This window comes from Corvus brachyrhynchos, unplaced genomic scaffold, assembly GCF_000691975.1.
Source record: "Corvus brachyrhynchos isolate BGI_N302 unplaced genomic scaffold, ASM69197v1 scaffold175, whole genome shotgun sequence".
NCBI lineage: Eukaryota > Metazoa > Chordata > Aves > Passeriformes > Corvidae > Corvus > Corvus brachyrhynchos.
Genome location: NW_008238448.1, coordinates 4523855 through 4531018, shown reverse-complemented (window position 1 = coordinate 4531018; position 7164 = coordinate 4523855).

The window sequence follows — 7164 nt, the reverse complement described above, 5'->3', positions numbered from 1 at the left end:
GGCCTTCCCGGGGGTCCCTTCCCGGGGGTCCCGTCCCGGGGGTCCCGTCCCGGGGGCCTCGTCCCGGGGCAGCCGCTGAGGGTCATTCCCCGGTGACCCTTCCTGCCACCGGGCCTCGCCCGGTTTCTTCTCCCCAGCTCTTTTCCAGAGCCACTGCCGGCAGGACGAGCTCTTCGGCCCCGCGCTGGCTCTGCTGTAACCCGGGAGAATAGCTCGAACCGGCCACGCCCGGAACCACTCGTGCCCGAGCGACCCGCGCCAGGTGTGGATCCCTTAGGAAGAGGCCGGCATGCCCGCACCGAGGGCGATGCTGCTGCTGCCTGCCCTCAGCACGTTCCTGCCAGCACCCACCCGGCTCAGTCCGCCCAGAGATGCTGAGGGGAGTTAGCGGCTCCAGTTCCTTTGTGACTCCAGTTTGTTTGTGTCTCCTCCTCGGGGAAGGCTCCTGTCTAGTGTCTGCTCCACCTCATTTGCAGCTTCAGGTGGTTTGTTTCTGTCCCCAGTTTGTCTCGGATTCAGCTCATAGATGGGTCCAGTTTGTTCTGGCCTCCAGCATCTTTTAGACTCCAGTTTGGTTTCACCTTCCCCAGCTTCATTTCGGCTCCAATTTATTTGCAGCTCCAGTTTGTTTCCATGTTTGGTTTGTCTGTTCATTTCTGCTCTGGCTCATTACATCTTGTGCCTGTTCAAATGATCCTGGCTTTTGACAGGGACACAAATCAATCACTATCATAACTTAAATATGAACGAACGTAATTGTATGTTGTCTAAAGATGGACTAAGCTTCTTGGAGCAATGCAAGTGGACCCTCAGCCTCCAGTAGGATTCCCCACAGGTGCCTCCATACTGGTGCTCACTGTCAGGAAAATCCACAAACGCCAGAGGTTTATGTCCAAAGAGGAGACAGAGGAGTCCTGCAACTTTATTCGAATGACGGAAGAAAGTCCACTGGGGCACAGGCCCACAGGGTTTCCTCTCTTGAGGTTTTGGAGGGCGCAGCCTCCTTTTATCCCAAACTCCCGGCCGCACGTTGCCCTCTTCCTTCCCCCATTGGCTGAGGTAGCAGGAAGGTACAGCCTTCCTGAACCGCCTCCCACATATCCCCCCTTGAACCTACTATTTTACCCCAAAGTTCAGAAACTCGGGCTTATGCAGACCCACTTGTCTGTTTCAGGAGCCAAACTGTCTGGGCTCTGCAACAAACCTGGTGCCTGAAGTTAGTGGAAACATGAAGACCCATTTCAAAGATGTTAACACCCATACCTTCACCCATCAAATTGTTTGTAAAGACATGAGCTTTCCTCTCACCACCTTGATGGATAACGGGAGTGAAGTTTCAAACAACGTAAAGAACAAAGTGTTTAAGCAATGGAAGCAATAACTACAGGAATGGGGAAGACAGAAAATTGATGGCCTAAGTTCTTGAAGGGGGGAAAACAAAGAAAGATAACACCCTTCTTATCCAGGATGTGTAATGATGAACTAAAAAAATCCCCAGTTTTGACTGGTTCTGTAGTGAGAACTTGCCCTAGTGATGAACTTTTGCTCCTTACGATAGTAAAAACCAGACCCCAGCTCAGGCACTCCCGCCTACAAAAAGGCCACCACTCACCAAGCATGTGCTATGATTTCTTGGGACACAATGGCTTTAATTTGAAGTAAAGAAAGGATGAGCCAGTAACAACTTAAGCCAAGCAGTGACTTAAGTAAGATTTAATAGCCCAAGATTGTAACTCTGTAAGTAGGCCTGCTTTTTTGCACCTTGGGGTGCTGGCTCTGGGGTTTACCTCCCAGCACCTCTTTCTGCGCAGAACTGTAAATCAAATTATGTGTCATGGTTAGAAAAATCCCCGTTTTTACAGTGACTGAATTTGGTTGAGTATCTGATTCTGTGTGTTAACCTATAGAAGCTCTCACTCTTTTTACCACACTGTTAATCCCCTCAGTAATTTTGATATAGGAAGATGATCCAAGAAGTGTTTGCACATTGTTCTAGCAGGGAAGATACATTTTCCTTGAAAGCAGAGTCTGGTGGCCTCAGACTGTGTTCAGTGGCTGCTGCTGTATCAAATTATTTTCCTTTCTTGCCATTGCCACCCATTCATACCTGCTATAAGATAACTGCTGCCCCCTCCAGCAATATCAGGGACCTATAGGGAAAGTCAGTTCAGATATAGGTAATTTCAAGGTAGTTTATGTTGTGGTGACTTCATTGGTTTTGTTCTTTCAAGCATTATATGCCAGCCTTATGCAGAATCCAGTCCATAAAGGGGCTACAAGACAGCTGAAGAGGGGCTTTGGACAAGGGCATGGAGTGATAGGGCAAGGGGGAATGGCTTCAAACTGACAGAATGCAGGTATAGATTATGCATCAGTGTTGGGGAAGATGAAACAGGAAAGTCTTATAAATATGATTGCCTGACAAAAGATTTTGGGAATATGAAAACTATAAGTGACATCGAAATGAAAGCCACCTTTGAATTACCAAGTCTTAGTTACTGAACAACTGGAAAACAATGGTATGGCCAACTGAAGGTAATCCCCTTTTGATTGAACAATACCCTCTGCTTGCAGGCAGGTCCAAGGGTCAGAGCAGACCCTACTAGCTCAGCAGAAGGGGTCCAAAGAGTAGTTTTTAGAAGTTAAGGTGTAACACTCTATGGTAATATAAGAACTCTTATAGGCTGTATGTAAATGCTATAGGATTTGTATCTTGTATTAGATTGGTTAGTGACAATTAGAATATTCAGTACAGAAGATGATTTATTGTATTGTAACCAGGACTTCAGACACTCTTACTCTCTTACTCACACTCTTACTACACTCTCTCTCACTGCTTCTTCTTCACTCTCATTCCTCTCTCTCTCTCTCTTTACTTACCCGCTTACTCTCTTGCTCTCCTGGGCCTGCTCCGAGCTGAGTCTGGCAGCTCTAAGCAGTGCCCCTATACCCACGCCCTTTGCAATAAACCGCATGTTCCAAGATCTGACTTCAGAGATCTCTCGTCACCGTCCGTCCCGACCGTCCGACCCACCAAAGCTCCCCGCACATCAGGAAGAAATTCTTGCCTGTGAAGGTATTGAGGCACTGGAACATCCCTGGAAGTGTTCAAGACCAAGCTGGGTGGTGCTTTGAGCACCCTGGTCTAGTGGCCCTGTCCATGGCAGAGGAGTTGGAACTAGATGATCTTTGAGGTGCCTTCCAACCCAAGCCATTCTATGATTCTAAGATACAAGGTCTGGTTCTGTCTTCTGGGGGCTATGCCTGTGCGGTTGCGTTTTCCTTCTGTTATACCCAAACTAGAAGTTTTCCTTCCGTCTGAAATAAAAAAACCCCAGTAGGCTGAAGCAAAATTAAACAAAGGAATGAATCACTCCTCTATTTAGAACGGATGAGGATTAAAAAAAGCCCCAAACAAACAAGAATAAAACAAACAAATGAACAGCCAAACCCCAAAGCACAGAAGGATATTTTGGTACTAACCTTGCCGGTGCAGCTGCTAACATAAATGTTTTCTGACACAAGTGCATGTTATGGACCAATGTGCAACAGTTAACCCATGAAGGCCTGTGTACTCAGAGCAAGGCTGGGGAGCTGGCTGCACTGATTTCAGGTGGGTTTTGCAATTCTGCTTTGCTTCACTTATGAAAAAAATCAGAAATGCCTTCATAAAATCTGGCAGAGAGCTGATGGCATTGGAGTGGCTGGAACTGCAGAAATCCAGAAAAACCTGAGCTTCCTAGTGCTGCTGGGCTTAGTTTGGCAAGTGAGAGGAAATTCAGTTGCATTCTCACAGCCCAGCCTCTTGATCAGGGAAAAGAATTCCCAGTGGTGTCTCTGAAGCCACTTCTTACAAATAATCAGCTCCAAGGACAAGCTCTTGACTCAAAATAATACAGTTCCACCATTTACTGAACGATGTGGTCTTATCTGCCTTTTATGGGGAAAACTACTTTATGACAATAGAAATCCTCTTAGGTCATCAGCCAGTACCCTGAAGCAGCCTTTCTCCTGTTCTCTTTTCTCCTCACCTTTGGGTTTCTTGGCTTATTTTTAGTTTACAGTTACTGTCACATTTACAGTGGAGATGTGTGCAGCAGGTTGAACAAGCTGCCTCCCTGAAAATGAGCACAAGACCCACTGTTTAACTTGTCCACTGTTTCATTTTACACCCTCCTGTTTGATTTCTTGGTGAAAAACATATCTATGATTTTCTGTGTCTGTCTGTTGTTTTCTCGGAGAAACTTTCCCTCTGCTGGCAGCACTGATGGTGAGGACCAGGACTAGTATGTCCAGGTGGGAGTGTCTTGGGAGCCTGTCATGTCCAAAGTGTCACTGCACACGTGAGCAGGAGCTTGTGCCAGCTCTTCTCAAAGCTATGGCACTTTCATGTGTATTCATAGGATTGTTTTCCCTGTTAATGGTAGATGATTTACAGGAACACAGAGAAGAGGCTGCTCTCCAGTAGGAGATTTAAATGCTGTGTGACCTTGCATTTTGAAGGATCATTTAGCTTTTGAATTTTGTTTACCCTAATGGCTTTCAGGTTGACTATCTTATACATCAATGCCAGAGTCCCAAAGACCTGGTTTGGCTTCCCACCTCCCTCCACTTAGTTTTTGCTATTTTTGGTTACTTCCATCTCTATTCCTCCACAAAACCAGCTCCCACCTACGACTCCCATGAAAAAAAAATGCAACAGTAGAAAGTTTAACAGGACCTCTACCGAGTTTTCCTTCAAATTACCTGCTTGGAGGTCCCTCTGCCATTACTGCAGTCTTTGGCTTCACTAAGTTTGAGCTGTAAATATACTACTTACAGCTGGAGCAGCATCTGCAAAACCCCTTCCAGCCAGGTGTCAGTAACATGGCTTTGATTCAAACTTTGGGAACAGTATATGACTGATTACAAGGATATCCAGCTCCTAGATCTTTAATGAAGTAACTGCTAAAACAGAAATATTGCAAACCTCTCGAGATGCTTATGTCATTTCTCAGTGTTAAAATAGCTGGTGCTTTAAAGGGTACCTTTGGGATAGAGCATTATAAATGTCCTCTTACAACCAATGTTACAAGGAGATCCAACTCTGCAAAACTGCATCAGTGCTGTGAAACTTGTTTGCTGAGCACCCTTCAATCTTGCCAACACACTGCGTCCCCAGGCATGGAGAGAGGGACCAGTTTGCCACCATGGCATATGGCAGAGTACATGATGTCCTCCTAAGTAAATGCCATAGCAAGGCCATTCCTACTCCTGAGAAGACAGAGCAGCATGGACATGCTGCTGCATGCATTCTGCTGATGGATTCTCATGTGTCATGTCAGTCAGGAAGCTCTTCCCTCTCTATAGCTGCCACCTCCATGGCTAAAGGGCAGCTCAAGACCCTTTGGCTGCTGAGCTGAAGAAACTCTGCCATCAGGGGGGTACTCAAAAAGCATTGCCCAAGTCAGAGCACCCCCCAAAAAACTTCTTTTTAAATCAAGAAAGTAGTTTGTTTAAACAAAATCCATACAGATTTAGAACAGCAGCTTCATGTTTCCTTCTAGAATGAAGTTAACATTTTTAATAGGGAAACTATTAAGTAATCAGAGAAACAAAATAGAAATGAGAAGGCTTAACACCATCTCCTGATCACTGCACCCTCTCCAGGACTCTTGCTCCTGCTCCTGGCCTCTGCTGCAGACAATGCATTTCTGGGACCATGATCTGCTCTGTTGTTGTCTTGGGGTCCTTGAGGAGCAACTTCTCTCCCTGCCTACAGCTCCTCCCCCTGCTCCAAGCTCCTTTCAAGCTCTCCCTGCTGAAAGTACATCAGGACTTCACTGCAGTGGGGCTCCAGCCAGCTCTGTCTCTGGCAATTTTAAGGCAAGCCATAATCAGAAGCAGTGGGATGCTTGAGACAGACTGCTTGCTCCCAGCACAGGTGCAAGACAGAGGAAAGTGGACCAACGCAGCAGATACTGTTCTGACAGTCTGACTTTATGAAGGCTGCTATTGTGCTGTCCCATTTCATCTAAATAATTGTGTGCTCTGTGTGTGCTCCTTGGAAAGCTTCAGTATTGCACTTGCTGGCTATTCTACTACCTCCTTCTTTGTTATTTTATTTGTCAGAAGCCAAGCAGTCATACTGTGAAGCTGCAGGTGCTCCCAGCACTTTTTTTCCAGTGTTTGGGTTCCTAGAAGTCCAGTCCCTCTCCTGTAAGATGGCTAATTGACTTGACCCCATCAACTTGATTTAATATATAGTCCCACTTCATGCTGGCACAGGCCATTCTGCCGTGTCTCTGCCCTTTATACTTCCACATTACTGCCTCAATAACCCTCTGCCTCCCACTTACTATGCTGTGTTCTAGCATGCTTGTTCCTTAGACTCCCAGGATTTGGGCAGAAGGACATGAGCAATCCCATTGCTTTAATTTTCTTTGTAGTCTGATGGCAGTATTTCCCAAGAGTTTGTCCAGAAAGTCCCTACCACCTTTGGCCAGTCAGCCACCCTTCTCTGGTGTTGCACTTAATATATGGCTGTCAGCCTCCCCGTGTCACCGAAAGCACTGCCAACTAATGTCCTGCTCTCCATGAGTTTATCCAGATAAGATAAGGAAAATAGTTGGTTTCAAGGTCTTTAGTCCACATTTCTACTTTCTTATTTGCCACCTTCCCAAGTGACAGGAGAGCTTCCAATTTTTCAGTGAAATCCCCGTTGTAAATGTAAATCCATGAGCACAAAGCAAGGCTGTGTGGGTGTTAGTACCTCGCCAGTGTGAATTGGACACAAGGCAGTATCCTGGGCAGGAACAGGGGTGCCCCTTCTCCCCATCGGCTTCATCCTGTCAGACAAGGATGTCCCATGCCAGGCTCACCACGTGGGCAGGGTGCATCAGCAAGATGTGTCAGAGCAGGACTTGTCTCAGACACTGACTATCCAAATTGCCTTTCTTCAAACCAGCTGCACTCCTTGTGCTCCCTTGACTTGCTGGGAGGCTGACTTTGATGGACAGGAGCTCCCCAAAATTCGCACTCCCATCTCAGAAGCAGAGTTGAAAGTCCTCCCTATCTTTCTTCGGTAAAATGAGGCTGGCCGGGCTTTTGATCATCAAAGCTTTCCTGTTTAGAAGGAGGAGGAGCCATCTAGTCATGGGTTCATTGATTCCCTGCCCAGCAGGA